This window comes from Populus alba, chromosome 19 (assembly GCF_005239225.2).
Source record: "Populus alba chromosome 19, ASM523922v2, whole genome shotgun sequence".
Classification (NCBI taxonomy): domain Eukaryota; kingdom Viridiplantae; phylum Streptophyta; class Magnoliopsida; order Malpighiales; family Salicaceae; genus Populus; species Populus alba.
This window is the reverse complement of record NC_133302.1, coordinates 12,550,815-12,570,487: the sequence shown is the minus strand read 5'-3', so window position 1 is coordinate 12,570,487 and position 19,673 is coordinate 12,550,815. Positions and strand designations below refer to the sequence as shown.

The 19,673-nt window shown below is 35.8% G+C and overlaps 1 long non-coding RNA gene across 3 annotated transcripts; it reads right to left on the bottom strand.

The window, feature by feature from the left end:
• Window positions 1-12,467: 12,467 nt before the first annotated feature.
• On the bottom strand, window positions 12,468-15,756 carry LOC118042916 (uncharacterized). 3 transcript variants are annotated; one of them, XR_012168950.1, is made up of 4 exons: window positions 15,256-15,756; window positions 15,003-15,116; window positions 13,457-13,512; window positions 12,468-12,639 (listed from the first exon to the last, which is right to left on the bottom strand). It is a non-coding gene; the product is annotated as an uncharacterized lncRNA (long non-coding RNA). The 3 variants fall into 3 exon arrangements; XR_004686523.2 differs by having other exon boundaries at window positions 15,003-15,101; window positions 15,274-15,756; XR_012168949.1 differs by lacking the exon at window positions 15,256-15,756 and having other exon boundaries at window positions 15,003-15,188.
• Window positions 15,757-19,673: the final 3,917 nt, after the last annotated feature.

The window sequence follows — 19,673 nt, the reverse complement described above, 5'->3', positions numbered from 1 at the left end:
AAGTTGTATGTGTATATAAATAAAAAGAAAAAAAAAAGAAAAAAAAAGAGAAAAAAAAAAATCCCAACCCAAGGAAGTTCACCTTAAACATTTGAACATAATATTGTTTTCTTCCAACAAAAGCCCCATCATCTATGTTTTCATTGAGCACACAAAAAGAAGGTTTATTAATATCTTGTTTAAGAAGTATGAAGCAGGAATATAAATTTAATGAGAGTTTGTTTATCTGGATAGATTAATGGAAGTTGAATGATGAATGCCTTGCTTTGTGGAACTTGCAAATTGTTTCTCTATTTTAACGCTTTAGATTACTAGGGACTAGTAATAAGCTGGTTGGGGGGTGTGATTAGTACTTAAAAGTGCATGTTTATCAAGGTTTTATATCATCATTTTGCACATGAAGTATCAATAACTCCTTAACTAAAGCATGTTTTATAATAACAAGTTTAATATTATAAGATACCTTAATTTATGGTAAATGCTCATTTTAAATGCAGGACTATCACATAAATAAAAGGATTGATTGATGAGTTTAAGCATTGAAAGTTAAAGGACAAAGAGATGGCCAAACTTAGAAAAGAGATGTCGGTGCAGTCCAAACCGGAACATTGCTCGGTAATTGGATCATATCTGGAGCTCTAGATTTCGGATTTAGGTCCACTTTATATGGATGGAAAGGTAAGACAAAATCCTACAACTTTCATGCGGAGCCCAAGATTTGAAAAGGTCGTTTTGAAGTCTAAATTGAAGGAACAACGAAGAAGTCCGAAGCTGTCCTGCAGCCCAAACACTATTTAGTGTTCAGCCCATATCTTGAGTTCTAGAAGTCTAAATGACCTCATCTTTTTTTTGTTGGAAAGCTGAGACAATTTCCTAGAACATTCTTGAGGATTCTGGGCAAATTATGATGTTAGCAATGACGTCTTGATCAGACAAGAAGATAAGGATTGTTATCTAGTCAAGATGTGGCCACCCACTCATCAATTAGTCAACAAATCAATAGTTCCAAATTTTGGCCTATAAAAGGAGGCACTTACCATGTATTGAGGCATCTTGGTTTCCAGATCAAGATCATGCTCTTGCTTTCTCTCTTTGTATTGCTTATGTTTTGCTTTCATTAATATCAAGTTTATGCACTTCATTTCCTTTCTTTTACTTAGTTAACCTCTTTCTCCTTTATGTTCTTATCTTGTTCATTTATGTTTCTTTCTTTCATTATGTTTAGCTAAGTTAATTATGTCAAGGTGAAAAGGGTACACTAATGGTGTAAGAACAAGTATAATATAAACTTAACATGGACCTTAACGTTGGATACTAACATGTTTTATATTTGTTATCTTGTTCACTTTAATACTTTGCTTGTTAAATGGTTAATCTAGATTTATGTTGTGTAACACTTGGTACAACAAATACTTGGCACTTTCATAGCCCATACTGTATGGTTTAACCGACACCTGAGCTATGAAAGGAACTTGATTTGTTGTTAACATAAGTTATAATCATGAATGCCTGCCAACATTTACAAGTATTAGCTTTATTCGAATAAGATAATTAATGTAATCATGTTAACAATTTATAATCTAATTGGAACCTCCTTTATGTGTGGTTTCCAATTGAGTAATAAGAGTTTATATTATACTTGTTTGAAGTACCATTAGTGGATCCTCTAACCTTGACATTTGTTTTTATCATTGTTTAATCCTTACGTTAATCTTTTATCTCAAAGTTCTCATTAATTTCTTCATCTTCTGTTGTTATTATTATTATCATTGTTATTATTATTATTATTTACATTTTGTTTGTATTATATAATATATATCTTTGATCTTTTCATAAAGTCAGTATATAGGCTGGAAACCTGTGACCCGATCTTTAGATCATTCTCAGGTATAACAACGCCACGTACTGAGTATTATTATTATTATTACTATTACTAGTAGTACTATTGTTATTATTATCGTTATTATTGTTATTGTTGCGTTGTTATTTATAATTTATACAATTAACCTCTCTGTGGTTCGACCCCGGTCTTGCCGGGTTATTTATTACTTCGACACTCCTGCACTTGGGAAAAGACATCAAGCTTTTGGTCGTGTCACAAACCAGTAGAGAGTGCGTTGTGAATGTGTGAGGGAAAGATGAGACCTTGAGAGAAGATTGGACAGCTGCCTAGAGGAAAAGAAAAAGAGGGCTGGAAAATGTGAGAGGAAGAAGAAAGAGGAGAACCAACAGGAGAAGAGAAAAAACAGTGTCAAACCTTCCTCAAACTTAGTTAAATTTGAAAGGTATCGGTCATGAAACTCCCTTCCTTTTCTCCTTAAGACCAAAAACGGAAATGAAGAAGAAAACCCTAAGAAAATTGACCTAAGACCTAAGCTAGCTGTGAAGGAAACTGAAATTAACTAGGAGAACAAGGAAACAGAAATGAAATGAAGCCAATTTCAGAACATCTAACAAAGAAAAATAAATAAAATGGAAATAACAAATCATGGTAGAGGGCTGACTTTAACTATGGGGTGGGCCAGCATGTATGTGTGTGTTCTACTGGGATTTTGTTTAAGGATTATGTGCTGAAATTATTGGTTTCAATGTGTGTGTACTGCTGGAATTTATTGGAAGATTATATGCTGAAATTAATGGTTTTCAATGTGTGTGTTCTGCTGGATTTTGTTTAAGGATTATGTGCTGAAATTGATGGTTTCAATGTGTGTGTTCTGCTGGAATTTATTGAAAGATTATATGCTGTAATTAATGGTGTTCAATGTGTGTGTTCTGCTGTGATTTTGTTTAAGGATTATGTGTTGAAATTGATGGTTTCAATGTGTGTGTTCTGCTGGAATTTATTGAAAGATTATATGTTGTAATTGATGGTTTTGATGTGTGTGTTATGCTGGAACTTAGTGTCAGTGTATATGCTAGGGTTGTTACAACATGTGTGGTGTGTGTACATGCCAAAATGTATGTTGTGCAGCGAAATTCTGATTCGCTGCCAAAACTGCGTTAGCTGCAGTGAATTAGCATTCGCTACCGATTTGTGTGTTGTGCAGCGAAACTCTGATTCGCTGCCGAAACTGAGTCTTTTGCATCGAATTACCATTCACAACCGAGTTGTGTTGTGCAGCGAAACTGTGATTCGCTGCCGAAACTGTGTCCGCTACAACGAATTAGCATTCGCTACCGAGCTATGTGTTGTGCAGCGAAACTGTGATTCACTGCCGAAACTGAGTCTTCTACAGCGAATTAGCATTCGTTGCCGAATTGTGTGTTGTGCAGCGAAACTCTGATTCGCTACCAAAACTGTATCGGCTGCAGCGAATTAGCATTTGCTGCCAATTTGTGTGTTATGCAGCGAAACTTTGATTCGCTGCCGAAACTGTGTCGGCTGTAGCGAATTAGCATTCGCTGCCGAGTTGTGCGTTGTGCAGCGAAACTATGATTCTCTGCAGAAACTGTGGCGCCAACAGCGAAACAGTTTTCGCTGCCGAACTGGCTGCCGGCAGTGAAACAATTCTCGCTGCTGAACTGGCAGCCTGCAGCGAACCAGTTCTCGCTGCCAAAGTGGGCAGCCTGCAGCGAACCAGTTCTCACTGCCGATTTCTACAATAAGCCTCCTAGGCTGAAATGATGTAAATGTTAGTAACAATTTCATGGTATGATGATGTAAAATATGGAACACTTGAATGTGAACATATGAACTCTTGAAATAAGTGTGGTGATGAATGTGTTTCAAAAAAATACAACTGTACTGATTTGTGACCATTGATGTTTTAGGTGGCGTGGTCGGGATTGGACCATTATCAAGACAAGAATAACCCACAAGTGGAGCAGGTAGGTGACTTGTACCTTTCTTTTTTTACGTTGAATATTGAGATACCTTAACATGATTATTACCATATTGTTAGAACCGATATTAGATTGTCAAACGCTTAAATGTTGACTAATGGTTTATTAGCTTTGGCTAATGGCATCCGAATGGATGACCGGGATGAAGGACTGATTTGCTTTGGCTAATGGCATCTGGATGGATGGCTGGGACAAATAAATGATTAGCTTCAGCTAATGGCATCCGAATGGATGACCAGGATGAAGGACTGATTAGCTTTGGCTAATGGCATCCGAATGGATGGGCGGGACAAAGAATGATTAGCTTCGGTTAATGGCATCTGGATGGATGGCCGAGATAAATGAATGATTAGTTTTGGCTAATGGCATCCAGAAGGATGGCCGGGACGAACAATTGATTAGCTTCGGCTAATGGCATCCGGATGGATGACCAAGACAAATGAATGATTAACTTCGGCTAATGGCATCCGAAAGGATGACCGGGACGAACGATTGATTAGCTTTGGCTAATGGCATCCGAAGTGGATGACCGGGGTGAGTGAACGATTAACCTCAGCAAATGATGCCTTAAGAGGATAGCCGGGTTTAAGATTATGGTTGATTGCAAAAAAATAAAAATAAAAATAAAATTGGTGCATCTATATGTACTACTAGCTGTTTATACCAAGTACATGAAGAAATTATAAATGTTAATGCTTCATTTAACTGCCAGACCGTTTAGTTACCATTATTATTATTATTAAGTAATTGCATACTCTTAAATGTTTTGTACTGCTGCAGGGATGTCATACCAACGAGATGTCTAGGAAACCCGATACACGGGAACCTACTTTTGCAAGGAATCATGTAGATGTATTCTAAATCACAATGTATTTTGTATGAATCAATGTACTGAATGTATAACTTTTATTAGATCCTTTTGTTTAAATTTGTAATGGCTATTAGTAGGATAGGAATGCAAACTCATGTCTATGTATATATTTTAATATGAACTTCAAATCATGCAACCATAATATTACGTGTTTGTGTAAGATTCACTTTTAAATGAAATGTTGATTGTATGGATTGTATTTTGATGATGTGAGGGATCAGGTTCACTGATTACCGGCACCATGTCTGTTAAGTATATAAAAAAAAAATTTACTGTTGTTTTGGGCTTGAAAAGCCGGGTTGTTACAAAGTCAAGCATGTTCTTTATGGAATTATGGCCATAAATCATGAATTACATGATGCACATCTCCACTAGGATGCGTCTCAAGGGTCAATAGAAGATTATCTAAAGACCCCTTACTCAGGCCATCCTTAATGAATTGTATTTTATTTTTACGGTTTACAGATACCATTCCTAAAGAACGACATGTCACATTACAAGTCCATCTGGCACATCTGTGATAGACTTTCAGTCGTTTTGCACAACGTTTCTTTGCAAAAGTGCTTTTACCTGTTTCAGGCATGTGTGAAATGAAAGAATTTGAGGACTCACCTAATAATTGGACCTTTGCTTCAATTAGCCAGCAAATATCTTTAGGAATTCCATGATTCATTAACAACCTCAATCTTGCACACCTAGCATGGTAAAGTTTTGTAATCGCATTTGGAGGCAAAGCGGGAAAATACATTTTCAATTTTTCAAGAGTGGTGTCCATTTTCAAATGAGAATTGGGGAAAAGATTCAAAGAAGGGAGAAAGAGGAAAGAATTGTACAAATATATACATATATTAGTTATTAAGGGAAACTGAAAGAACTGACTTAAGTCACTGAGTACCGTTATCTGCTATTTGACCAGGGTGAGAGAGAGACTAGCAAAATAAAAGTTACACCAAAACAAAACACCAAACAATGTGAGAAAAAGAATCAATCTTTATATACAAGATCACTTAATTCAATAGAGTCATTTTCAACCGAAAAATTATCAAAATAAACTTTCAAACGTTGCCCATTTACTTTGAAAACTTTGCCATTCTTTGGATTCTTGATATCACAGGCCCCATGTGGATACACATGTTTCACAATAAAAGGATCGCTCCATCTTGATCTTAGTTTTCCAGGAAATAAATGGAGTTGAGAATTATAAAACAAGACTTTTTGACCAACATTGAATGTTTTTCTTAGTATTTTCTTATCATGAAACTCTTTGATTGTTGATTTATGAATTCTTGAATTCTCATATGCATCATTTCTTATTTCCTCAAGCTATGAAGCAGAAATATAAATTTAATGAGAGTTTGTTTATCTGGATAGATTAATGGAAGTTCAATGAAGAATGCATTGCTTTGTGGAATTTGCAAAAAAAATAAATTCTATTTTAACGATTTAATTACTAGGGACTAGTAATAAGTTGGTTGGGGGTGTGATTAGTATTTAAAAGTGCATTTTTATCAAGGTTTTATATCATCATTTTGCACTTGAAGTATCAATAAGTCCTTAACTAATAATATAAGATACCTTTAATTTATGGTAAATGTTCATCTTCAATGCAGGCCTATCATATAAATGAAAGGATTGATTAATGAGTGTAAGTATTGAAATTGAAAGGACAAAGAGAGGGCCAAACTTATAAAAGAGATGTTGGTGCAGTCCAAACTAAAACACTGTTCGGTAATTGGGTCATATCTCGAGTTCTATAACTTAAGATATGGTTATGAATTTGAGTAGAGGTCGGATAGAAAAATTTCAATATCAAGACAGTAACAGTCCAATGTTTGTTGATGAGCAATTTTTACTTTCTTAGAGGCCGAACTGGGTTCTACTCCCTTTAGAGAACTTGTAGCCTCGTGTCTTAGCTTTCCAACCTTACCAATGTCTCTTGAAAAGGAGTTCTATAACTCTAGATATAGCTACAAATCTGAGGAGAGGTCGCGTAGTAACAGTTCAATATGAAGACAGTAATAGTGGGATAGTTACTTTCCAATGTTTGTTGATGAGCAATTTTGATTGTCTTAAAGGCAAAACTAGGTTCTCATTATTTCAGAGAACTTTTTGCCTCGTGTCTTAGCTTTCAAAGGAGACCAATATCACTTGAAATGGAGTTCTATAACTCTATATATAGTTAAAAATCTGAGGAGAGCTCGAACTGTAACAGTTCATTATGAAGACAGAAACTGTTGGACAGCAACAGTCCAATGTTTGTTGATGAGCAATTTTTAATATTTTAAAGGCAGAACTAGGTTCTCCTTCCTTCAGAGAACTTGCACCCTCGCGTCTTAGCTTTCCAACGATACCAATCTAGCTTGAAATTGAGTTCTATAACTCAAGATATAGTTAAGAATTTGAGTAGAGGTCGGACAATAACTATTCAATAACAAGACAATAATAGTTGGACAGTAACAATCTAATGTTTGTTGATGAGCAATTTTTACTATTTTAAAGGCAGAACTAGGTTCTTCTTGTTTCAGATAACTTGTAGCCTCGTGTCTTATCTTTCAAAGGAGACCAATATCGCTTGAAATAGAGTTCTATAACTCTATATATAGCTAACAATCAAAGGAGAGCATGAACAATAACAGTTCATTAGCAAGACAGGAACAGTTGGACAATAACAATCCAATGTTTATTAATGAGCAATTGTGATTGTCTTAAAGGTAGAACTAGGTTCTCGTTGTTTAAGAGAACTTCTAGCCTCATGTCTTAGCTTTCAAATGAGACCAATATCGCTTGAAATGGAGCTCTATAATTGTAGATATAGTTAAAAATCTAAGGAGAGATCAGACAGTAAAAGTTCAATATCAAGATGGTAACAGTTGGACAATAATAGTCCAATGTTGGTTGATGAGCAATTGTGATTGTCTTAAAGGCAGAACTAGGTTCTCATTGTTTTAGAGAACTTCTAGCCTCGTGTCTTAGCTTTCAAATGAGACCAATATCGCTTAAAATGGAGTTTTATAAATGTAGATATAGTTAAAATCTAAAGAGAGGTCGGACAGTAAAAGTTCAATATCAAGACGGTAATAGTTGGACAGTAACTGTCCAATGTTTGTTGATGAGAAATCTTTACTTTCTTAAAGGCTGAATTGGGTTCTACTTCCTCAAGGAACTTGTATTCTCGTGTCTTAGCTTTCTAACCATTCCAATGTCTCTTAAAATGGAGTTCTATAACTATAGATATAGTTAAGAATCTGAGTAGAGGTCGGATAATAACTGTTCAATATCAAGACAATAATAGTTGGACAGTACCGGTCCAATGTTTGTTAATGAGCAATTTTGATTGTCTTAAAGGCAGAACTAGATTCTCCTTCCTTTAGAGAACTTTGACCCACGCATCTAAGCTTTCGAACGATACCAATGTCTCTTGAAATGGAGTTCTATAACTGCAGATATAGGTAAATATCTCAGGAGAGGTCGAACAATATCAGTTCAATATCAAGACGGTAACAGTTGGACAATAACAATCAAATGTTTGTTTATGAGCAATTTTTTCTATTTTAAAGGCAGAACTAGGTTTTCCTTCCATCAAAGAACTTGTACACACGGGTCTAAGCTTTCCAACGATACCAATGTCTCTTGAAATGGAGTTTATTACTCTAGATATAGTTAAATATCTCAGGAGAGGTCGAACAGTAAAAGTTCAATATCAAGACGTTAATAGTTGGACAATAACAGTCGAATGTTTGTTGATGAGCAATTTTGATAGTCTTAGATGCCGAACTGGGTTCTACTTCCTTTAGAGAACTTGTACCCTAGAGTTTTAGCTTTCTAGCAATACCAATGTCTTTGAAATGGAGTTCTATAACTCAAGATATAGTTAAAAATCTGAGGAGAGGTTGGACAGTAATTGTTCAATATCAAGACAGCAACAGTTGGACAGTAAAAGTCCAGTCTTTGATGATGAGCAATTTTGATTGTCTTAAAGGTAGAACTAGGATCTCCTTGTTTCAGAGAACTTGTATCCTCGTGTCTTAGCTTTCCAACCATACCAATGTCTCTTGAAATGAAGTTCTAGAATTCTAGATAGTTTTACAAATTTGAGGAGACCTCGCGTAGTAATATTTCAATATGAAGACAATAACAGTTGGACAGTTACAATCCAATGTTTGTTGATGAGAAATTTTTATTTTCTTAAAGGCAGAACTAGGTTCTCCTTCTTTTAGAGAACTTGTAGTCTCGTGTCTTAGCTTTCAAAGGAGACCAATATCGCTTGAAATGGAGTTCTATAACTCTAGATATAGTTAACAATCTGAGGAGAGCTTGAACAGTAACAGTTCATAATCAAGACAGTAATAGTTGTACAGTAACAGTTCAATGTTTGTTGATGAGCAATTTTGACAGTCTTAGAAGCCAAACTGGGTTCTACTTACTTAGAGAACTTGTACCTTAGTGTCTTAGCTTTCCAGCGATACCAATGTCTCTTGAAATGGAGATCTATAACTCAAGATATAGATAAAAATCTTAGGAGAGGTCAGAGAGTAACGGTTCAATATCAAGACAATAAAAGTTGGACAGTAACAGACCAATGTTTGTTGATGAGCAATTTTTACTGTTTTAAACGCAAAACTAGGTTCTCCTTCCTTTAGAGAACTTACACCCTCGCATCTAAGCTTTCCAACGAAACTAATCTCGCTTGAAATGGAGTTCTGTAACTCAAGATATAGTTAAAAATATAAGGAGAGGTCATACAATAACTGTTCAATTTCAAGATAGTAATAGTCCAATGTTTGTTGATAAGCAATTTTTACTTTCTTAGAGGCCAAACTAGGTTCTCCTTGATTCAGAGAACTTGTAGCCTTGTGTCTTAGCTTTCAAAAGAGACCAATATTGCTTGAAATGGAGTTCTATAACTCTAGATATAGTTAACAATCTAAGAAGAGCTCGAACAGTAACACTTCAATAACAAGACAGGAACAGTTGAACTGTAACAGGCCAATGTTTGTTGATGAGCAATTTTTACTGTTTTAAAGGTAGAACTAGGTTCTCCTTCCTTTAGAGAACTTGCACCCTAGTGTCTTAGCTTTCAAATGATACCTATCTCGCTTGAAATAGATTTCTATAAATCAAGATATAGTTCAGAATCTGAGTAGAGCTAGAACAGTAACAGTTCATTAGCAAGACAGGAACAATTGGACAGTAACAATCCAAAGTTTATTGATGAGCAATTTTGATTGTCTTAAAGGTAGAACTAGGTTCTCCTTATTTCAGAGAACTTCTAGCCTCGTGTCTAGCTTTCAAATGAGACCAATATCGCTTGAAATGTAGTTCTGTAACTCTAGATATAGTAAATAATTTGAGGAGAGCTCGAACAGTAATAGTTCATCATCAAGACAGGAACAGTGGGACAATAACAGTCAAATGTTTGTTGATGAGTAATTTTTACTCTTTTAAAGCAAGAACTAGGTTCTCCTTCCTTTAAAGTACTTGCATCATCACATCTAAGCTTTCCAACGATACCAATGTCGCTTAAAGTGGAGTTCTATAACTCAAGATATAGTTAAGACTATGAGGAGAGGTCGAACAGAAACTGGTCATTTTCAAGACACTAATAGTTGGACAGTAACAGTTCAATGTTTATTGATGATCAATTTTGATTGTCTTAAAGGTAGAACTAGGTTCTCCTTGTTTCACATAACTTGTAGCCTCATCTCTTAGCTTTCAAATGAGAGCAATATCGCTTGAAATGGAGTTTTATAACTCTATATGTAGTTAACAATTTGAGGAGAGCTGGAACAGTAACAATACATTATCAAGAAAGGAACAATTGGACAATAATAGTCCAGTGTTTGTTGATGAGCAATTTTTACTATTTCAAAGGCGGAACTAGGTTCTCCTTCCTTCAAAGAACTTGCACCCTCACGTCTTAGCTTTCCAACGATACCAATCTCGCTTGAAATTGAGTTCTATAACTCAAGATATAGTTAAGAATCTGAGTAGAGGTCAAACAGTAATTGTTCAATATTAAGACAGTTACAGTTGGATAGTAACCGTCCAATGTTTGTTGATGAACAATTTTTACCGTCTTAGAGGCCGAAATGGGTTCAACTTCCTTCAGATAACTTGTACCCTCGCGCCTTAGCTTTCCAACGATACGAATCTCGCTTGAAATGGAGTTCTATAACTCAAGATATAGTTACAAATCTGAGGAGAGGTCGGATAGTAATAGTTCACTATCAAGATACTAACAGTTGGACAATAACAATCCAATATTTGTGGATGAGCAATTTGTATTGTCTTAAAGGCAGAACTAGGTCCTCCTTGTTTCGGAGAACTTGTAGCCTCATGTCTTAGCTTTCAAAGGAGACCAATATCATTTGAAATGGAGTTTTATAACTCTAGATATAGTTAACAATCTAAGGTGAGCTCAAACAGTAACAGTTCATTAGCAAGACAGGAACAGTTGGACAGTAACAGTCAAATGTTTGTTGATGAGCAATTTTTACTGTTTTAAAGGTAGAGCTAGGTTCTCTTACCTTCAGAGAACTTGCACCCTTGTGTCTTTGCTTTCCAAAGATACCAATCTCACTTGAAATAGAGTTTTATAAGTCAAGATATAGTTCAGAATCTAAGTAGAGCTCGAACAATAACAGTTCATCAGCAAGACAGGAACAGTCGGACAGTAACAGTCCAATATTGATGAGCAATATTTACTTTTTTAGAGGTCGAACTGGGTTCTACTTCCTTCAAAGAACTTGTACCCTCATGTATTAGCTTTTCAAAAATACCAATCTCACTTGAAATGGAGTTTTATAACTCTAGATATAGTTACAAATATGAGGAGAGTTCGGACAGTAACAGTTCAATATGAAGACAATAATAGTTAGACAGTAACAGTCTAATGTTTGTTGATGAGCAATTTTCATTGTCTTAGAGGCAGAACTAGGTTCTTTTTATTTCAGAGAACTTGTAGCCTCATGTCTTAGCTTCCAAATCAGACCAATATCGCTTAAAATGGAGTTCTATAACTCTAGATATAGTTAACAATCTAAGGAGAGCTCGAACAGTAACAGTTCATTAGCAAAATAGGAACAATTGGACAGTAACAGTCAAATGTTTGTTGATGAGCAATTTTTACTGTTTCAAATGTAGAACTAGGTTCTCCTTCCTTCAGAGAACTTGCACCCTCACGTCTTAGCTTTCCAACGATACCAATCTCACTTGAAATGAAGTTCTATAACTCAAGATATAGTTAAAACTCCGAGGAGAGGTCGGACAGAAACTGGTCATTATCAAGACACTAACAGTTGGACAATAACAATCTAATGTTTGTTGATGAGCAATTTTGATTGTCTTAAAGGCAAAACTAGGTTCTCCTTATTTCAGAGAACTTGTTGCCTTGTGTATTAGCTTTCAAAGGAGACCAATATTGTAACGCCCTGTAATTTAGTACATTCATAAAAGAACTTTGAGCATTAACTTTTTTTAAAAAAATGGGGTTTTTTTTTTTTTTTTTATCCACCGAACTTATCTGAAACTTGCCGAAATTTCCACTGAAATTTTGGCAGACTTTCCTTCATATCTGGAGGTCCCAAGTTATCGACAATCATCCTGTACAATTATACTTCAATCACATCATAATCATGTAGAACCTCAACAACACATCATTCATGGTACATGCCTCACATTTCGCATGCTCATTTCTTTCCCATTAACACACGTAATTCATAATAATTGCAAGTAAACAAACTAAGATTACAACTACAGAATAATACATTTTTATGTCCCGACACTTAATGTAAAAAGAGTACTATTACATATTAAGTCATTTAGTTCCTTAATGACAAAATACATTAATGTTCATCTTCTTATTCAATCATGCAAAAGGAAACTAGAGGACCTGAAACGCTACTCCTGGCATGAATCTGAAGGACCTGCAATTTCATAATGTATATAATAAATATAGCATAAAAGGAAAATCACACAATACATGCACGAAGTTAAACATATATTCAACGATATGCAATCATAGTTCCTTGAAATTCTCATTTATCCTTCCATTATTACATCTCTATCCATCCTTCCTAGAATCATTCAACATTTTCATTTTGTGTCTTGTTTCACCTCATGAGCGCATTTAATTCATTATAATAATTCAACATTTTCATTTTTGTGTCTTGTTTCACCTCATGAGCACATTTAATTCATTATAATATCTACCATGTGATTTCTCTCCCTCTTACTCTATCTCTTTATATCAATTTCAATCCCAACATCTATTATACCCATTAATTATGGCTTTTCCATATAAGTTGTCAAACTCAACATGATTTTGGTCCAATTTTAGTTTATAAATATATTCCACTTACATATTTCTTGTGCCCATTTCAACACATTCCAATGTTTCTTTAGATTTTCAGTAAAATCTCTCATTATCATGGAACCTGCCATCATTTTCACAATATTCACATCCGATCCATCTTCGAATAATATGACTATTATTGGCATTTTATTACACTATTATAATTATCACTAAATTCTTATCATGCCAGTAACAACATGAAACCTTAATACAACATATAACCTTAATACAACATATTTACATTATTGGTCATAATTTCTTAGACATCCTCCCTGTGCGCAGGACATGATTCTCAAATTATATCAATTACAATTCCTTAAGTAATTCAAAATACATCATATATATATATATATATATAACATTGCATTCCTTAAGTGTATAACACCTACCATGGTTAATGAACTTCTGCTCTCACATCCCAAGCGATACGATATTTGCCTCCATCCTTCACAAGAATTAGATCCTCATCAGTTTCTCTTTTTTTTTTTTCTCCAATAATCCATGATATAAACACAAATTACCATTTTTGTTTAACAATTAGGTATCATCCAACATTCCATTTATAATCTGACAAGTCAGTCATCCTGACACTATTAACACCACACAAGTAAGTTTAATTCAAGTTGTATATTCTGGTCATTAGAAAACAAAACTAATGCCACAAGCCCATCACCGGGTAACTAGTTTCTCCGCCCATCTTATTCCATAATTTCCAATCAATATCCGCCTCTTCAAGGCCGAATGAATAATCCTATCAAGATGTCAATCCCCATTTCATTAATATTTTTAATTATTACCTCTCCCCTAAAACTTGGAAGGGAATGCTGATACTAATAAATTTTCATTAGTGTTATTAGTCTCTCAAATTAGGATCGGCTAATCAAGCTCATTATAAACGTCAAAATTAATACCATTGATTGATGTTATCGACTATTTCTAACATGAAATAGCCAATCAGATTTTTCTTTCCATAATATCTTGGAATATTTCCGGAAATGTTGATGTCAAGATTCTTGATATCATTAGCTTTAACTTCAAGAATAACTAGTCAAGTTTCGTGTGATTGCCGATATGGATAGCACCGGTCAATATCATTAACTATTCTCACCCAAATAGTTAATCAAGTTCAGTATCCCTCGTTTTCAGGGATGATTATGCCGATGTTAGTAAACCTTACTACCATCATTAGCCTTCGCATTCGGGACCGGCTAATCAAGTTTCGTGTGATTGCTGATATTAACAGCACCGGTCAATATCATTAACCTTTCACTCACCCCGGTCATCCACTTTGGATGCCATTAGCCAAAGCTAATCATTCATTTGTCCCGGCCATCCATCCGGATGCCATTAGCCGAAGCTAATCATTCGTTGTCCCGGCCATCCATGCGGATGCCATTAGCCGAAGCTAATCATTCGTTGTCTCGGCCATCCATTCGGATGCCATTAGCCGAAGCTAATCATTCATTTTTCCCAGCCATCCATCCGGATGCCATTAGCCGAAGCTAATCATTCATTGTCCCGGCCATCCATTCGGATGCCATTAGCCGAAGCTAATCATTCATTTGTCCTGGCTATCCATTTGGATGCCATTAGCTGAAGCTAATCAGTCCTTCATCCCGGTCATCCATTCAGATGCCATTAGCCGAAGCTAATCAACCATTTGTCAACATTTAAGCCCGATGTTAGTAAACCTTACTAACATCATTAGCCTCCGCATTCAGGACCGGCTAATCAAGTTCGAGGAATGATCATCAACGAAGTCTATTAGTGTAATTCATATTCTTAACCCAGTCAAGTACTCAAATCCATTTTTAATTTCTCGTTTATTTCACTTTATCCTCTCTCTTTGTGGTTTCATCCATAGACGCAAAGACCACGAATTTAATAAGTTCGTAAATTAACGCTACGTAAAAAGTGTAGGTATAGAACACCTACCAGCTGCAGAAGCTCAACTCGCTCTTCCTTGTTGTTGTTGTGCCCCTCCTGCAAAGCTCCTACTATACGAGCTCCTGAGAAGTCGAGTGAATGCTTCTCCTGAAATTTGGAGACCTGCTATTCAGGAAGTACATAACGGCTGACAAACAAGGCTGTCTTGAAGGGTGATTTTCCAGAAATGTTCCTCCGGTGGTGATTTTCCAGAAATGTTCCTCCGGTGACAGCCCTCAAACAACGTCTGAAATTTGGAGACCTGCTGTTCAAGAAGTACAATTTCTGGTAGGAGTGTTCTTTTCCGATCTAAACCGTTCAGAATTTATATAACATCTGGATGAACAACATATCCAAAATCCAGACCAATCCAACAGTGAAATAATGATATAGCAGCTGACGAACAAGGTTGTCTTGAAGTGTGATTTTCTAGAAATGTTCCTCCGGTGACAGCCCTCAAACGAAGTCTGATATTTACAATCCCTCCGATCAGAATGTAGGTGACATTAAGCATAATAACATATCCAAAAATCAATTTAATCCAACGGTGGAAAGTCAAACTATGGCTGCCGAAGTGCCTGCCCTTTGCTACTTTAACTTATTTCAATGAATTCTTGCAAAAATTTACAAAAATCATGTCCTCCTCTTCCAATTTCCAGCTTCTTCTCTTTGTTTCTCTCAAGCTCTATACCTCTCTAAGTTGTTATTTAATTTGTTTTCTTGGATATGATCCTCCTAAGAACACTCCCTTTTGATTTAGTTTGAAAAGCCCAAATTCATCCACGTGTATAGGACTACAACTTTGATGAAGGAGTCGGAGTGAGATAAAATCCTTTTATATAACAGAATCTAGTAGTAATTTTGTTGGTTAAAAGGGATCTCTGGATCTAACTCAAAAACTGATGAATGCCGAGAATCCTGATATGACTGAGAGTATGAACTAAGAGCAAAAATCACAAAAACTAGGCCAAAAATAGAGTTTTTTTAGTGCAGACTCGGGTCAATATCCTTCTCGCGGTAGAATTCTCTTAAAATTATGATATGACTGAGAGTATGAACTCCATGCTTTTCTAAGAAACGGTTTCAATATCAGGTCACCGGCCCCTCTTAAAATTCTTAGAAAACTCCACGCTTTTCTAAGAAATGGTCTCAATATCGGGTGACCTGCCCATCTTAAAATTCTTAGAAAACTCCACGCTTTTCTAAGAAAAAGTCTCAATATCAAGTGACCGGCCCATGTTAAAATTCTTAGAAAACTCCACGCTTTTCTAAGAAATGGTCTCAAAATCGGGTGACCAGCCTATCTTAAAATTCTTAGAAAACTCCACACTTTTCTAAGAAATGGTTTCAATATCAGGTCACCGACCCCTCTTAAAATTCTTAGAAAACTCCACGCTTTTCTAAGAAACAGTCTTAATATCAAGTGACCGGCCCATGTTAAAATTCTTAGAAAACTCCACTCTTTTCTAAGGAATAATCTCAATATTGGGTGACCGGCCCATCTTAAAATTCTTAGAAAACTCCACTCTTTTCTAAGAAATGGTTTCAATATCAGGTCACCGACCCCTCTTAAAATTCTTAGAAAACTCCACGCTTTTCTAAGAAACAGTCTTAATATCAAGTGACCGGCCCATGTTAAAATTCTTAGAAAACTCCACTCTTTTCTAAGGAATAATCTCAATATTGGGTGACCGGCCCATCTTAAAATTCTTAGAAAACTCCATGCTTTTCTAAGAAACGGTTTCAATATCAGGCGACCGGCCCCCTCTTAAAATTCTAAGAAAACTCCATGCTTTTCTAAGAAATGGTCTCATTATCGGGTGACTGGCACATCTAAAAATTCTTAGAAAACTCCACGCTTTTCTAAGAAATGGTCTTAATATCGGGTGACTTGCCCATCTCAAACTTCAAAAGAAAACATCTTACCTTGAGGAAATGAAACAGTGCTAGTTTATAATTCATATTCTTTTCCATAGCTTTGTTGATTTGAGATTCTATCTCTTAGTGATTCCCAAAAACTTGGAACTAATTTGGGCTTTCATCCCACCTTTTCTGCCAGGTTAGTGTTATGAAAAATAACATGCATGTTTTTATTACTTGTCTTGGAAACATAGGCCCCCCTTTCGTTATAAACTTCTTCGATCTCTTGTTTCCATTTGTTTGTCCAACCTTTTCTCTTGAACTAGAATGTGCTCCACACACTATATTTCATATCCTCTTGGTGAAGAGATCTCTCGTTCCTTATGAGGCCCTTTCTTGCTCCATTGAGTATTGTCCTTTATTATTATTTTTGACAAGAAACTCAAAAGTTTTGGTTTTGTTCATGAAAACTGCAACCTTCAATGCAAAACAATACTCGTAAAAAATTCATAAGTTTTTATGATGATACCCTTTTGGGCTTTGGTTCACTATGGACCTCTATGTGCATTTTTCTTGCCCCCAGTGTGGTGTGTAATACGTGTTAGTTTTAAAATTGGTTTGGTTCCCTCTAATTGATGGAGTTATTTCCTTAGTCATACTTAAAAAAAAAATTTATTTTAAGTAAAAGCTTTCAAATGCTATGAGATCATACGTTTTATGAAAAAAAGGGGTCTTTACAAAGAGAATTCATGGCCGAACTTTATTTTATTGACTGGGAAGCATAGTATTTCTTTATACAATCGGCATTTATAGGTTTACCTAGATCTTCTCCATCCATTTTAGATAACAATAAAGCTCCTCCCGAGAACGCTTTCTTTACCACCAAAGGGCCCTCATTGTTTGGCGCCCATTTACTTTGATCTTCTCCTGGTAAAAGGCAATATTTTCTTTAGTACAAGATCTCCTTCATGGAATCCTCGAGGTCGAACCTTCTTGTCATATGATTTGGCCCTCCTTCTTTGATAGAGTTGATGATGACAGATTGCGGCTAACCTCTTTTCACTTATCAGATTCAATTGTTCATATCTAACATTTGCCCATTATACCTCTTCTAGCTCAAAGTCTATCAATACTCTCAATGAGGGGATTTCCACTTCTAAAGGCATCACCGCCTCCATTCCATATACCAACGTATACGAAGTGGCTCTTACTAAGGTTCAGACTGCGGTACGGTACGTGTGAAAGGCAAATGGCAACATCTCATGCCAATCCTTGTAAGTGACTACCATCTTCTAAATAATCTTCTTGATATTTTCGTTAGCAGCTTCTATCACACTATTCATCTTCGGCATGTATGGCGAGGAATTAAAATACTTGATTTTTCCATTTAGCGTAGAGTTCTATTATCATCCTGCTATTGAAGTTCTGGGCATTATTAATTTTTCTAGTGGACCATATCGACAGATCAAATATCTTTCCATAAATTTCTTCACCACTTTTTTTTCACGTCATCCAAACATCTCAACAAAGTTTCGTCAAATGATTTCTTATACAAAGTTTCCCTATCAAGATAGAAATCCATTGCCAAACTCCTCAAAGTCTTCTTGTCGATTGTGGATGCCCCCATGGGATATGTCTGGTTTTGGATGAAATTCTTGATATCATAGTACCGAGGGTTTCCATCTATTTCCCTTTCGACTAAGTAGCAATGAGTTGAGTTATTTCTTATATCAATGTGTATCGGTTGTACCTTGTGCCCAAAGTCTAATCTAGCCATAGAAGCTGGTGTGACCAAAACATCAGAATGGTTTCCTTCTCTTTCTAGATGGGTGAACTTTATTTCCTCAAATTCTCTAGCAAATTAGACAGGTATTCTTGGTAAGGTCTCAACTTCTCATCCTTGGTTTGCCCTTTTCATTTCACTTGACAAATAATCAAAATCGAGTCTCCAATACACATCTATCTTTATGATGTTTAGCTCCAATGCAACCTCTAAAATCGAGAATGCAAGCTTCATACTCAGTTGTGTTGTTAGTGCACCCAAATTGCGACTTAACTAAAACTGGATATTGTTTCTTATTAGGATAGATTAGCACTACCCCCACATTATTACCACAACACCATCAAAGTACATAATCCACCAATCTGATTTCCCTTCCTTAATTGAAAGCACATCTTTATCAGAAAAATCAAATTTTAACTACTCATAATCTTTCCACAGCCTGGTCAGCTAGGTGATCGGCGATGACATTCATGGCTTTCCTTGTCATATATACTATGTCATACTTAGTTAGTAGAACTTGTCATTTTACAATTCAGCTTGATAGATAGGGGTGGGTTCAGTAGGTACTGCTTGATTTTCATGAAAGCTTCTTCACACTCTTATTCCAAATTCCAAGATTCTTCTTCCTTAACAATTGAAGATGAGGTCATAAGTTGTGGTTAATTGGAATATAAACCGAGCAATGTAATTTAACCTTCCCAAGAACCTCCTTACATCCTTTCTTAGTCTTGGGAGTTGGCATAGATTGAATAACCTTCACTTAAACAGGGTCCACTTCTATCCCTTTGTCACTCATCATAAATCCCAAGAACTTCCTAGATTTCACCCTGAATGCACACCTTGCATGGTTAAGCCTCAACTTTGTACTTCCTTAGTTTTTTCAAATAATTCCTTCAATATTTGGACATGATTCTCTCCCTCTCTAGATCATGTCATCCACGTATACTTTAATCTCTTTTTGCATCATGTTGTGAAATAGGGCCACCATGGCCCTTTGGTAGGTGACCCCGACATTTTTTTTAACCTAAATATCATGA